This window comes from Erigeron canadensis, chromosome 9 (genome assembly GCF_010389155.1).
Source record: "Erigeron canadensis isolate Cc75 chromosome 9, C_canadensis_v1, whole genome shotgun sequence".
Classification (NCBI taxonomy): Eukaryota; Viridiplantae; Streptophyta; class Magnoliopsida; order Asterales; family Asteraceae; genus Erigeron; species Erigeron canadensis.
Genome location: NC_057769.1, coordinates 26,325,155 through 26,340,918, shown reverse-complemented (window position 1 = coordinate 26,340,918; position 15,764 = coordinate 26,325,155). Strand labels below are relative to the sequence as shown.

At 30.5% G+C, this 15,764-nt stretch overlaps 1 long non-coding RNA gene and 1 pseudogene across 2 annotated transcripts; both read right to left on the bottom strand.

Moving 5' to 3' along the window:
- Nucleotides 1-6,295: 6,295 nt before the first annotated feature.
- Nucleotides 6,296-10,658, bottom strand: LOC122583943 (annotated as a pseudogene).
- Nucleotides 10,659-10,816: 158 nt separating this feature from the next.
- Nucleotides 10,817-15,101, bottom strand: LOC122582856. Of its 2 annotated transcripts, none has more exons than XR_006321255.1 (5): nucleotides 14,527-15,101; nucleotides 13,882-13,963; nucleotides 13,484-13,562; nucleotides 13,049-13,128; nucleotides 10,817-11,391 (listed from the first exon to the last, which is right to left on the bottom strand). It is a non-coding gene; the product is annotated as an uncharacterized LOC122582856 (long non-coding RNA). The 2 variants fall into 2 exon arrangements; XR_006321256.1 differs by having other exon boundaries at nucleotides 13,887-13,963.
- Between the last annotated feature and the right edge of the window lie 663 nt (nucleotides 15,102-15,764).

Here is a 15,764-nt window from a genome sequence, read left to right as displayed (position 1 = left end):
AAAACCATGAAAGCCAGTTGCTTAGAAAAAGGTAGAACCATAAATACTATCCGAAATTCGTTTTTATTTTTATTGACACTAAATTTTTTGGTTTTCAGGTTTTCATCATACAATTTGCACACAGTTATGCTTTTACTTTTAAAGATTTGGTTTATGATTATTTTCTTCCATTTTTATACATATATTATATATATAACGTTTTTGATATGTAATAATTTTCATCATGTTTAAGTTTTATATTCATGAAACATTTAAATCATTAATATAGTTATTGTTTGTGTTTTTATACGACTTATTATTCCTTTTATAATATTTTTAATGTTATTGCTAGATAGTAATTTGTCATTTTTAAAGTTTGAGTTCGAATATTTGACATAAATTTGCAAAACTTTATTGTATAAAAAATGTACCTGCGGCAACGCACGGGGTCAATAACTAGTTTTATTCTATATCAACTTTGAAATTTAAGAAAAAGTAGTTGCCATCATCAGATATATCTTAGATATATGCTTAGTTGGAATGATTAAATAACTATATTTAAGAGAAACGAGGGTTGGTATCCACGCGTTGCAACAATTAAACGATGATGATAATACAAAACAGTCTGGAAGAATCGATATGCGTGTGTGTAAATAAGAAGGAAAGAAAGAAGTGAGTGTGTGTTAGATCTTGGTAGGAATTAGAGGTAATGTATGAATTAGGGGCAATATGTGGATATTGAAAAGATTGCTGAATTTCCTAAAATAAAGAGTCCAATATGTTTTATAATGGATTATAGATTTAAGGAAAATAAACTCGTTTTTTACACCTAAGCAAATTGATCACTTGGCATTTCAATAAGAAAACCATGTAAGCCAAAAGTTATTCGCTCTTAATCTATATATATAGGGGTGAGATATTTTAAGACCACCTCTTATTGACCAACTAGGACCATTGATTTTTGTACACCATCATCATCTACTACGAATATACAAGACTTTTTTGTAAAAACACTAAGACTTTCCGGCAACGGGCCCACCAGGAAATCATGTGTAAGTTAACTTACACATGATTTTTCTGTGGGCCTGTCGCTGGAAAGTCTTAGTGTTTTTACAAAAAAGTCTTGTATATCGTAGTAGTTGATGATGGTGGTGTGTAAGTTACGAAAATCAATAGTCCTTTTTTGGACTTTTTTTAGTTGGTCTCAAATTATCTTTCCCCTATATATATATATATATATATATATATATATATATAATATATATATATATATAATTTCCAAGTGCATACGTGGCATATCTTAAAGCTCGTCACATCATTTTTTTCCTACGTGGCATTCTCACGTCGTTTGTTTCTTAAACATTGACACATAAGCTGGCACCTATACATTCATTTAGAACTTAAACTAAAATTAATTTAATTTAAATTAAATACAAGACATAACTAAAAAACTTTATACGGGACTCGAACCCGCGACCTATGTGGATAGTGTAAAACAGTTTCGCCACTTAGTCTACAAACCAATTTTTATCTGTCGTCCAAAATGAAAATCTAAATATGATCACATCACCTCCCAAATAAAAACTAAATGCCACAAGTGGGTTTCAAACCCATGAGTCCATGACGTGCGTACCAAAAGAATAATTCCTGCCACCACAAATTAGTTTGTATTTTTACCTCCATCTTTTAATTTGATATATGGCTCATGAGCTAGATGTTTTTATGTCCATCTTTTTACTTTTTTTAGTTAATAAATAAATGGCTTCATGTTTTATATTTTAGTTTCTTTATTTATTTATTTTATGAATGACATGTTATTAAAATTTAAACTTAATAAATGTCTCTTATGATAAGTCTACCAGATTTTAAACGGGTGTTGAATACACAATACTTACGATATTATTAATATTAGATGTTAATTTATAATGGTTTAAAAATTAATTTACTATTTTTATTAGAAAAAAATGAATCTATGTATTAAAAATTTTATTTTTTTTATGTCAACATATGTTTTTATTATATCTTAATTACTTTTTTATCTAATAATTCAATTTCACAATTTGTTTCAATTATTTTTTTTATATTTTTTTATTTTTTTCAATGAATTACTCGTATTATTAGTATATGGCCAGTGATTATTTTGGATGATAGCCGTTGGATTAAAAAGAGAGAAAACAAAGCAATTAAATGGAAAACAATTTTTTTCTTTAGTTTTATAAACTTTTTGGGCGGCGAAAAAGAAAAAAAAAACTTCTTATAAATAAACAACTTACCTTTTGACAATAAACATTAACATCCAAGACACAGACACACAATATAAGTGTAAGAGTTCGAATCTTGAATGCTTGGTGACAAGATAAAGAAAAATGAGTAAAGTAACACCAATGTCAATTTTTCACGTGTTTTGGGTCTCAATGCAACAACGGTGTATTGGGAGATTGAGATGTAAACAACCAACGTTGGAACTTATGTTAGGAGGCGAATAAGTTTTACACGTTATCACTTGTATCGCACCTTTTTCATTTTAACATTTTTAGCAAAACATGTTACATAGAGATAAACGTATAACACACGGGCAATATACATGGACGGATGCATGGCTGCTACCTCGACCTGATTTTAATAAAATGTAATTTTTTTCATTTTAAGGATATATTTGTAACTTAACTCATACAAAAAAAATCTTTATAAGAAATAAATACAAATCGTAAGACTAACATTATAAATTCGCCTCTTCGAAATAATTTGTTTTGTATATATAGATTTACATTTTTTAACTTATTACATTAACTAACGATTGATATCGTATGAGCTTTTTTCAGTTTAATTTCTCTTATTTTAATCTAAACGAGATACGTTACCCGGATGTTGTCCCGGGAGACATTATATTTATTGTGTTCCGTACTGTATAAAAATTATTACATGCTTTTAGAAACATTATATAACTCAAAACCTGAGTTGATATTGATTTTTTAATGAGTAACCAACTATAAATTAGAAAAAAGCGACAGTAAAATTTTATTACAGATTAATATAGTATATAAATTCTAAAAGATAATAAGTATAAAAGTAGAATCTTTAAAATAAAAATAGAAACATAATAATACAAACATTATTAAAGCTAACTTCTCAAATAATTGAAAATAGAAAGTGAAACAAAAATAATCCATAATAATAAAACATCAACTGAAATAACATTGAAACTAATCAGTATTGCAAACAAATTTTTCGGAGATGGTTAGGTGTATATATTCAAAACATACACCCTACTGTTATTTGTATATATACTATGTAATAATTCACTTGTAATAACATGAGATAATCTTAAAAATGTTACAAACTTAAAAAATAATAATATGCAATTAAAATAAGTGATCTTTGTAAACAAATTAGAAGCAATTTAAAAGATCAAAACATAATTTGTCAAGCCCAAAATTAAGAATGTAAGATGGGTCTAAAATAAAATGAAGTTAGCCCATTAAGAAAATGAAAATGGGCCCAAACAAATAAAATGGCCCGTTACTATTCTTTACACGCATTTTCGTACCTTTGTTTTTAATATATATATATATATATATCATAAATATTTATATTTTTTTAATTATTTTGTTAGGTCCAGTTTTACTGGACTCGCTCCAGACTTGAAGACTGGAGCCCACTGAAGATTTCTTCAGAAATTATGAGAAGGCTAGTGAACTATTTACTTGTACAGGAATCTAGATTCCACCAGATTAGTTCACTGGACTTCACTCCAGTCAAGATCATTCCACTGAAAACATTCTCACTGAGGTCGAAGACTGAAGTCTAGAGAAAAAAGACTGACAAATGGCAGAGCCCACTAACAGTCTTACCAGATCTCCTGACTGGAGTCCTTGTCAGTATTCTAGACCTTACAAGTCTGAACACTGATTATGAGGAATTGACTTGTTTACCTTTACATGCTTTTATCCGGGCAATCAATTTGTCCTTTGTTAAAAGTTCTTACGTGCGTGTAAAGATGGTTGGTTAAAGTACAAGAAGTCACATCAATGTGACTTTATTCATGTACTTTAACCAATGCATTTTAAGGAATAAATGTTATATCCTTAAATGCATGAAACTTAATTTGTACAACAAAAAGAATTAAATATTACTTTTTGCTACAATTATCAAGTCATTTCCCTCGTCCAAATTGCTTTTTTGCAATTTGGTGAACTTGCCTAAATACTCTCGATCTTAACAGTTATACTTCATAACTTTAAGTATTTCGATCAAATTAGATTAGTGATACTAGTCCATTCTAGTTCAATACTTAACTTGTTATTCTACACTTATGGGTTAAACCATCGAGTAAAGGGACTTCACAAAGATATAAATACCTAACAAAGTTAAACTTATATACTGAGCAGTGATTGTAATCATAATTTTTATTTTTCATTCTCATTTTTTATTTATCATTTATGAAAAGTAGATTTAAAAAAATAATAAAAAAATAAGAGCTATGTAACAGACAAAAAGATAATAATTTAATAATAATTTATAACCAAATTCAAATAAGTAAATAGTTAATTTTGACAACCTTAAATAACTATTATATTTTAAAAGAAATAAATATTATTATTATTATTATTATTATTATTATTATTATTATTATTATTATTATTATTATTATTATTATTATTATTATTATTATTATTATTATTATTATTATTATTATTATTATTATTATTATTATATTATTATTATTATTATTATTATTATTATTATTATTATTATTATTATTATTATTATTATTATTATTATTATTATTATTATTATTATTATTATTATTATTATTATTATTATTATTATTATTATATTATTATTATTATTATATTATTATTATTATTATATTATTATTATTATTATTATTATTATTATTATTTTATTATTATTATTTTATTATTTTATATTATTATTATTATTATATTATTATTATTATTATATTATTATTATTATTATTATTATTATTATTATTATTATTATTATATTATTATTATTATTATTATTATTATTATTATTATTATTATTATTATTATTATTATTATTATATTATTATTATTATTATTATTATTATTATTATTATTATTATTATATTATTATTATTATTATTATTATTATTATTATTATTATTATTATTATTATTATTATTATTATTATTATTATTATTATTATTATTATTATTATATTATTATTATTATTATTATTATTTTATTATTATTATTATTATTATTATTATTATTATTATTATTATTATTATATTATTATTATTATTATTATTATTATTATTATTATTATTATTATTATTATTATTATTATTATTATTATTATTATTATTATTATTATTATTATTATTATTATTATTATTATATTATATTATTATTATTATTATTATTATTATTATTATTTTATTATTATTATTATTATTATTATTATTATTATTATTATTATATTATATTATTATTATTATTATATTATTATTATTATTATTATTATTATTATTATTATTATTTATTATTATTATTATATTATTATTATTATATTTTATTATTATTATTATTATTATTATTATTATTATTATTATTATTATTATTATTATTATTATTATTATTATTATTATTATTATTATATTATTATTATTATTATATTATTATTATTATTATTATTATTATTATTATTATTATTATTATTATTATTATTATTATTATTATTATTATTATTATTAGATCTTGAGTCTTAAGTCTTAGGACAAATATTTTAATAGTACATATTTCTCATGGCTATCATTATGAAAAACCAATGCATTTAATAAAGATGTTTATATTTTAACATTTTTATTATTATTAACTAGATAGAATTTATATAACAATAGTATATTATACGGATATTAATAATATAAAGTATCAAAGATTCTAGACCAGTACTTTAGAAGGTAATGACCAGACGATACTTTAGCAATAGACAAATCACGGCCAATGACGTGATTCCATGACTTATAATAAGCTAAAGTATCTTCTTTTTTGTTTCCATCATCGTACACAAGGCTGATACCATACTCCTTTACATTTCCATAATCTTGTTGGTCAGCCTTGTAGTAGATCAAAGTTTTTTCATTAAAATACTCAAACTTCTTACTAAAGTGAATACTAACTTCATCACCATCTTCAAACTCGTTGTTCCCGAACATCCAATGACTTAACCATACCATAACATAATCACCATCTTCAAACTCATGATCTTTAGGGTGTGCAAAGATTATAGGGTGGTATGTCCAGGAACAGTTCTTTGTCAAATTCCTTATTTCAATTCTTGACGGGCCAACTTCTGTCGGGTTTGAAATTGTACTTACAACACATATGTTTAGCCCACAAATCCTACAACTTTTAGGAGATGACGGCAACGTAAATAAATTCCCGTTGCTTCTCTGAGTGAACCACTTTGGAACCTCTTGCCCTTCAATATATGTGCTGAATATTCCATGTTCATAAAGCATCTGTCACTTCCGAGTTTTAGTAATTAGCTTCACTGACATACATATTGAGAGAGAAGAGTTAATGACGGATAAGAAAAGAGGCGCACCTGTGTTGGGACTATCTTTCCTGTGTAACGATAAAATCCCACCGGATTCGCCATTGACATTTCATAATGACTCAAATATTCTATATTAGTCCAGCCCAAACTATGTAGCATTTCTTCATCTATTTGTGCTAAATCTTCCAACTTGAACTTGTCCTGGATCTCTCTCAAAGAACTAGCATTATGATAATTGATTCCAGCGGTTGGTGCTGACCTTTCTGGATAAAACGTTATTCTCTCCAACGAGGAACATCCAAGCGTACCCAAATAATTTATTGTGCTCGGAGCAGACAAGACCGTTTTCAGCCTACGACAAGTGTATAACTCAAGAGCATTCAACCTGCTTAGGCTTCTCACACAGTCGGGCAGGAAATCAATTGGATTTCCAGATAAATCCAGATCCTTCAACATTGACATGCTACTAAAATCCTTTGGAAAGGATTCATTGGACAAATTATTATTTTTAAGGGACAATCTTACTAACGAGCTTGGTAAGGAAATTAAAACTGTCTTTAAACTTCGTGGTATCACAATAGCAGAGGGAGGCCTATGACCAGATTCTATGCTAGTATTGTCAGCCCGTAGCACTTCTAGTGACTTTATATCCTTTATCTTACATGGAAATTCAGTAAGAACTGAACAACCATCTAATAATAGTATTCTAAGCTTCTTTAACTTTCCTATGCTTCTTGGAAGTTTTCTCAGCTTATTGCATTCACTCATATCAAGCATTTCAAGTCTATCACAATGGTTCCCGATCGATTCACAGACCTGAACTAGACTAGTACATCTTGCGAGTATTAACCTTTTAAGTAGAGGGAATCCAGAGAAATGTCCCACACTAACAAGCTCACAGCAATTGCTGAGATTTAGAAACTTAAGTGACCCGAGCAACTGTTAACACAACATAAATAAAAAGCAGCATGTTAGTACATGTTAAATGATAAAGAGATAAACCATGAACCGAAAAGAAAAGCTCGAGGTTTAGTACTATGGGGTTCTTCCAAAGACGTCGTAGTTTGCTATTGGACAGGTCAAGTGCAACTATATCCTTCATTTGTAAGTCTGAAGGTATATAACTCGAAGGGAATCCATGCATACACAGCCATCTCAAACCAGGAGGAAAATCCTTGTATGATCCATTGAGTTGTACATAGTTCAGTCGGAGTAGTCTTAGATCACACATCTTACTAAAAGCAAGTGTCTCAAACCCACCTTTGCTATTAAGAAATGAGGAATGAAATATTCTCCAAATCCAGCCATATAACCACCAAATAAGCGAGAGAAGAATGTGAGCCCAATTGAGTGATTGCAATGATCTAAATTCAAACTTTCGCATATTGGTACTATATGACTCGCATGAAGCGCCTTTGTCGCATGTTTTCATGTCGAGGACAAGCCCTCGAATTAGCATTGTTCCCTAAGAATGAAAGAAACAACAAATTAGCGCGAGGATCAAAAGAAATGTCTCACTTAGGTAGAAAGTGTATGAAGGATTATCGAAGTCAAAAGTGTAAGATCCACTTTTTTTTTTACAGATTAATGTAAAAATATTTGCTGCACTTTACATACATACATGAGACTTTTTCCGGTCTAGCCGTACAAAGTGATTTAAGTGTACATAAATATAGGTAAATGCTAACCTGTCTCTTTTGCAACACATTCACGCACTCCTCGTGACGCCATAATAGACTACGCTTCCATGGCTTCTCAGGGTGTTCTTGATGGACTATATCTCTCCCCATATCTTGGAGAAGTTGATGCATCTCCAACTTATATGTGGATCCTACTGTAAGAAGGCATCTATTTATTAGAATCTTTATCCCGGATGATTTGCATATCTTACAAGATTTTAGTATTTCTTCAGTAAATTCTCCATCTTCTCCAACAAAGAAGCACGCAATGTACTTAAACATATCCCTGTCGTTGTCAGATGGCAAAGAGTCAAAACTTATTTTGAGGACCTTTTGAATATCAGGGTAAATGTCATTCTTCCTTAATGATTCTAAGATATCCTCCCACGTGGCATCTTCACTACGTACAGAACTACCCAAAACTTTAAGAGCCAATGGGTGTCCATTGCAATATTCCACAACCCTTTTTGACTCCTTTTTGTAGTCTTCGTTAGGTTCATTGCGCCCAAAGGCATGCCAACTTAAAAGCTGCAGTGATTCTTTCTCAGTTAAACCATTAAGGAAGAGCTTTTTATGATTTGGTGAAACTCTAGTTTCAAACAACCTACACTTTTCTGTTAACAATCCACTTTTAGATGTTACTATGATTTTGCTTCCCCGATGAAGGCCTTTTGTGCCAAGTAACACATCCAATTGCTCCGACTTATCAATACCATCTAGAACTAGAAGAGTTCTTTTCCTAAGTAGTGTTTTCTCGATCCTAGAGGTACCCACATTATTGTTACGTATCTCCATCCAACTACCATCTCGAATGTCTTTAAGAAGCCGTTTTTGTAAATCCAGCAATCCGTCTGGTTGTATACACTTTCTTTCAATATCTTCAAGAAAGCAGCTTCTTTCAAAGTCTTGATAGTGCAACTGAAAGACATAGTTTGCCAAATATGTCTTTCCAATTCCAGCCATTCCCCATATAGTAAGAGTTTCAGTGTTTTGATAGGATTCATCTTTCAAAAATGAAGTGATTTCTCGAATCGAAGACTCCAACCCAATTATATGTGGGATTTCACTCCTTTTGTGTAGATCTAATCTGCCACTAATCTCTTTAATAATTCCTTCAATAAGAACTGTCTCTTTTCTGGAACATATTCGACAACAAGAACAAGATACCACGCAAGAAATCATCAGATATATACAGATAAGTATTAATCTCATTATCCAGTGTATCTTCTTCATTAACCTCAGTAATCATACTATTAATTCGGTAACCACAAACTAATAACTGGCCAAAATATATATATGCAGCAGAACTTCTTCCAGAGCTGAAGAAACAGTACGTGAGTGTGCATATTGTTGACCCAAATGCTAATTATATAGTATATACTGGTATGAAAAGGAAAAAATTATCTTTGTTTGTTGCTTATTATAAGTAACTCTTGTGGTGAGACGAATTGTTGAGAATCTGAAAAACTTCTGAAGATATTCAAGTTTGTTGAGAGGTGGAGCAATTTAACTCGAGGGGCTGAAGTATTAAAAAGGTTGTTTGGTTTTTATTTAACGGAAATTTTACCCTACTCCTTAACTATCATCCTAAATAATCTTAAGATCACCCTGCTAGGGATAACTTGATCTTCACCCCAAGAGGCAACCCCACATTGGCGATGTAAATTCTTTATAAACATTCATTTTTATACCTATGCAAGCTGTGAGGATATTACCAAATCTCGAGTGACTTGAAATCGACAAGATGAAGTAAATGAGTAATCCAAGCCATTTAAAATAAACTAGACAATTATGGATCATCATAGAAATAGGAGGAAGAAAGTGTTTTAATAATTACCTGGTACCATTTGCTTCCTCCCCTTTCAAATCAGCAACTTCTGCGAGTGCTTTCTCCCATTTCTCCATCTTCTGAGCTCGTTGACTTTTTCTCTCCGCATTTGTTTCCGCCTCCATCTTCTGTTTATGCTGTCTCATCGCATCTCCGAAACTACCTTGTTGCTTCCTCACATCAGTAGGCTTCACATGATAGAATATCGGAATCACAATATGATCAGAGGTCCTACTACGTTGTTCCAGAATCAATGCCAGCTCATCAAGACACCAAGTGGAAGTAGCGTAATTCTCGGACAGCACGATAACAGAAGCTCTCGACGATTTGATCGCGTTCTCCAATTCGGGTTTCAGATCTTCTCCTGTTTGAATCTCGGCATCATCCAGAAATGTGTCGATATTGGCATCCAGAAGAGCCTTGTGGAGGTGATCAGTGAAATTATTACGAGTGTCGGTTCCTCTAAAACTTAAAAACACATCATACTCATAATGGTAATTAGTTGATGTACAGTCTTGTGGGATTTCAGTAAGAACAACCATGATGATTGATCCAAAAAAATAAAAATGAAGGAGTGGGTGAAGTGAAGTGAAGCAAAGTCAGTCAATGGTTAGATATAGGTGAATGAATGATTTAAAGATAAGATGATGAGACTTTTAAAGAAAAGTCGTCTTCTTTAAATATAAAAATGATGAAAATGATTGGATATCAAGACTTTCGATCTTATAAATTCTCTTACCTTCACTTATAGATATCATCATTTCCCACCATTTTAGTGATGTGATACGCATTTACCTTGATTAAATTTTATTAGAAATGATAAAATACATTAACATCTTCTTTTTGAAAAGATTCTCTATAATATTAAAATAATACGAGTATAAATATTAACATGGATAAAAATAACATCTAACATATATATTAATTACAAAAATATATAAATCGATTGGACCTTGTGCTTGGGTTTCAGCAACGAACTCATATTCATTGTGGTCGTCATCAAAGATCAGTAGTTGTCGCTCTACGCTTAGGTGTATATTTTTAATATACCCTACGTGTATCACTTGAAGTTTTGGAGACGTTTTACATGCTTGACCTCTTATTGTGTATCACTGCTATTTGTACTTGTATAGACCATTAGACCATCTGCATCGTGATAGCTCATCACCAACTTGGTTGTACATTCAAAATTTGAAGGTGAAGAAAAACGAGACACGCTTCCTTCTTTATTTGCAATCAGTTGTATTCGAGTACTGCTCCGGTGTGATTAAATCCACACGAGATCTGTGATGCTTTCACATTCTCACAAAAGTCAACCATCGTAGGTTCAACATAATCTGCATCATCTCCTAGGCCCTGCATTCACAAAAGCTGATTAGAACATAGATGTTACAGGTGTATTATGTTCGGGTATGATATAATCTGTAATAAAGAAGGTAACACAGACAAAATAATAGGCAGTTCTTTGTGATAACTTGGTTAACACAATAAAATGACCGGATCGGATCGAGGCGGGTCGGGTCTAATCTATATCTATATCTATTCTATATCTATACTCTAGTATAAAACAAACTACTCTCCCCTCTTTTCAACTCTCTACCTTTAAAATATCTAAAATACCCTTAATTTTCAAACACATTCCTAACTCACACAATAAATATACCCCATATATCCCTAAAATATTTTCCAACCATATTTATCTAAACTATCTCCTTTATTCATTAATTTAAATATTTCCACCTAATATATCTATAATACTCTTAATAAAATTATTTACAAAAATGCATCCCTTAACCATAAAATAAATACACTACCATTACATCAATTACTTTTAGATTAATAACTACATCGTTACCACCACTGCCACCATCACCACCCATTGCCGCCACCGCCGCGCATTGCACGGGTACCCACCTCGTAATCTCGTATATATGAACATAAACTTAATAATGTCGTTAAAAGATTAAAAAAGATTGTTACAACTAATATTATTATTATTATTATTATTATTATTATTATTATTTTTATTTTTATTATATATCTTTGATAGTTTTAAACAAAATGTTTATAAATTACTAATATCACTTATGAATCATATGTAGTTATTTAGATTAACGATTAATAAAAAATTCTTAAATTGGTTCTTTAATTAATAAATTTTAAACTAAAAGGGTAAAAATTGAACTTGTAACAATCATGAGGGATTAGAAAATTTGTAAATGTTTGGATCTTTCTTTTATATGTTGTTCTTCGTCTTTTTCAATAAAGCCTGCAACTAAAGAAGGGAAAACCTATTTGGGTATTTCCCATTACAGAGTATACTATTGCTTTATAACAATTATGACCGTATAAACCATTAGATTGTAAATTTTAGAACGTAAATAAGTTCATATTACGAGTATTTGTTAAAAGTTTAAGGGGGGGTTCCAACTTCAATTTCAAGGAGGTTCATATAAATCCTTCCATGGTCTCTATAAAAGATTTTAATTTTTAAAGGAATAAGGGTGGTCTATTGAACCCCCTAGCTATACACTAGAACCGCCACTGGTCATGATTACTTGCTAGGAAAACACATGTTTCCTTTTTCAAGGCAATTAATCAAGACCAAGCTGAGAAAGAATAAAAACATTTAATATCACCATTATACGATACTCTAAAGATATAACAAAGAGTCATATCAAGACCAAGTTGTTCAAGCTCCGCATATTGCCTAATTGGATGTCACTGTGGTGTCTCGAATGTGAATTGCTAACTACTAATTACTAACTCACTGTTAAAAAAGATGATAGCACAAAAAAGCTACATATAACAAAGTATACTTCAATCACATCTTTAAAAATGGTAATTCCAACCCATTCTACTTATGAACGAGTCACTTTGGCTTACGCTATCTCTAGCGGGTCCAACCAGTAGATTCAAAAACTTAACCAAAAAGAAAACAGGCTTACAGGGCAGTAGAACAGCCAACAAACAGATGAATTATAAGATAATTGGTAGTAGATATGGAACATACCAATTATCCACCAGAAGAATGCTCCTCTTCAAAAAAGGTGCCCATAGCGCCACCCCATCCCCAAGTGTAAACATTACCATCTAAATGCAAGCAGCGTTACACAAAAGATAGAAATAAGAGAACTACATGTCAAATGGAAAAGAAAACTGCATATCACTGATATATCATGCTCCTTTATCTCATTCAATTAGTTCTGAAGACTAAAAGAAAATGGCCTGATTATCCTCTACAAGAATGCCTCATCAAGTACATATAATGCAGAGAATCAATACTTAATGAAGACATGTTTTATGCAACTGATAATTTCGCCCCACACATATGACATATAGTTCCCCACTTTATGCAATAAAAACATGTTTTATGCAACTGATAAGAGGCCCATTTGAAGTTCAATATATCTTTATAAAAGCCTCAACTTAATAGGATGCTACGAACCTGTAATAGCTGACAGGTGATAATAACCAGCTGATATTTTCACAATATTCCCGGGAAGTCCAGAAACTTCAAGTAGGTCCTGCCACGACAAGCCACTCCATGTAAAATATATATTATACACAAGTAGACTCACAGACAATGTTAGAAAAGTTAACAAAATAGAGGAGAAACAAGTTCCCAGATATTAATGCATTTAAGAGACCATGCCTTCATAATGCATACTCCAAAACATTGTTTATACCATAAATTCTAGCATTTTACGATTAACCAGTGATAAAGACTAGCACTGACTCAAACTGCCATGATTTTGGGAGTGACAAGTTCATAAATATGTAGTAACACGCAAGAAACAAGGCATGAAAAGCAAACAATTATAAAATGACAAGAAGCATGAATACCGTACAATTGTGTAGCCTTTACCATCTGCCACACCCAACTGTCCACAATCATTGAGTCCAGCAGCATACACAGTTCCAGTGTCTGTAAACCACATACTATCTCATTGAATTCATATCTCAATACAAGTATACAAAAAAGTATAAAACATAATTTTAAGGATTCCCACTAACTTAAATCTTAGATCAAACCCGTCCCTTTAATCCCCAAACCGAAGATAACCTTTATAACTTCTAGTCCTAATTATGTTAGTGTTTGGTCCATGGAAATACAAGTGTTCAGTCCTCAATGGAGGAACGACTTTCATTCCCAATACAAGTGTTTAGTCATATCCACGGTGATTCATAGTAATAAAACAAACGACCCCTAAATTACATTTGTCATTAAGTCTATCAAAGGGCTGTCTCTGAGTATTTGCAGCCTTCCTATAATTATCAAATTACTAAAACCTAAGCCGTATAAAGACGAAATTATAAAGGCCCTGAAAAAAATTTACTTTTTTATCCCAATTAAATCAAGCACTACTAAAAAGTTAACCCAACAACCAATAATACAAAATCAATTATTCTAAGACCCTGCATTCAGATAGTACACTAAACATAATATTTCAAAATCAATAATAAAAAGTATTAAAAACCAAATTCAACCTGTCAAAAACAACTTATGAGCACCGCCACACGCAATCTCACGCAAACTACCATCTCCAAAACTCGAAACAAAAGCGGGTCTCCATTTCGATTCCAAACTGCCTAAACCCAACCTCCCATAATCACCATTACCCCATAAAGCAACAAACTTTCTACTCTTAACACACTCAATATCATCATTAACCAAGTCTTGTTCTTCACATGTCAACACCCTAATAAACCTCTTTCTGACAAAACCCTATTCCTAATTTCTTGATTAGTGGAGATGATGATTTACGAATTGGAACCCTGAAACGTGTGGCAATTGACATTATGGGATTTAAATAAAATATATTGAATTTTTGGGATCATAGCATAATTTAATTTCTGGGTTTGTTGATAGATTTAATTTTGGTTCAACAATCTGGTGTGTGTGTCGTGGAGTGTATTGGTGCCATTGGTGTTTGCACTTTATATGTTTTGGAGGAAACGGTTGTTTTTACTCAACCTTATAAATGAGTTGTAAGTTTTTCGAATGTAAAGTAGTCAAGTCGAGAAGTCGAATTCAGGTCGGAGCTTGAGCTCGGCACATTTAAATTAAGCGATCTCGAGTTTGGCTCAAGACGGGCTTTTTTTTTTAACATTAAAAAGATATTTAATTTATATGAAATCTAGCAAGAAGCTAGAACATACAATTGCGGGGAACTAAAAAGAGTATTACAGAGATTAAAAATTAAAACAGTTCCAATGGGTCAGAGGTTGCTCTATTATTCAACCAAAGAAAACTTAACCCTTTTAGTTCCTTAATGGCAAAACGAAGGGAGGGCGATTTGTTGGAAAAAATATGGTCGTTTCTACTCTTCCAAACTATCCAACAGAAACTAAGAATGACTAGATGAATGAGTTTCTGTTTGTGGAGGTTTGTGTAAATTGTCTTATGATATTCCATGAGTTCGTGAAGGTTTTCGGGTGTTTGAATAGGCAGCCGACACCAAGATTGAAGGAAGACCCATAATGATTTTGTAAAGGAACAATGAATGAAGAGGTGTTCAGTGTTTTCATTTTGAGAGTTACATAAGGAGCAAAGAGAAGAAGGGACATTGATATTCCTTTGTAAAAGACGATCAATCGTGGGTATACATTGCATCTCAATACGCCATGCCAGTATGTTGACCTTGAGGGGCGCGAAACTTTTCCAGGGGAAAGCCCATTGCTTGGGCCCAACAGTTGCATTCTCGAGTTTGGATCTCATGGATTTA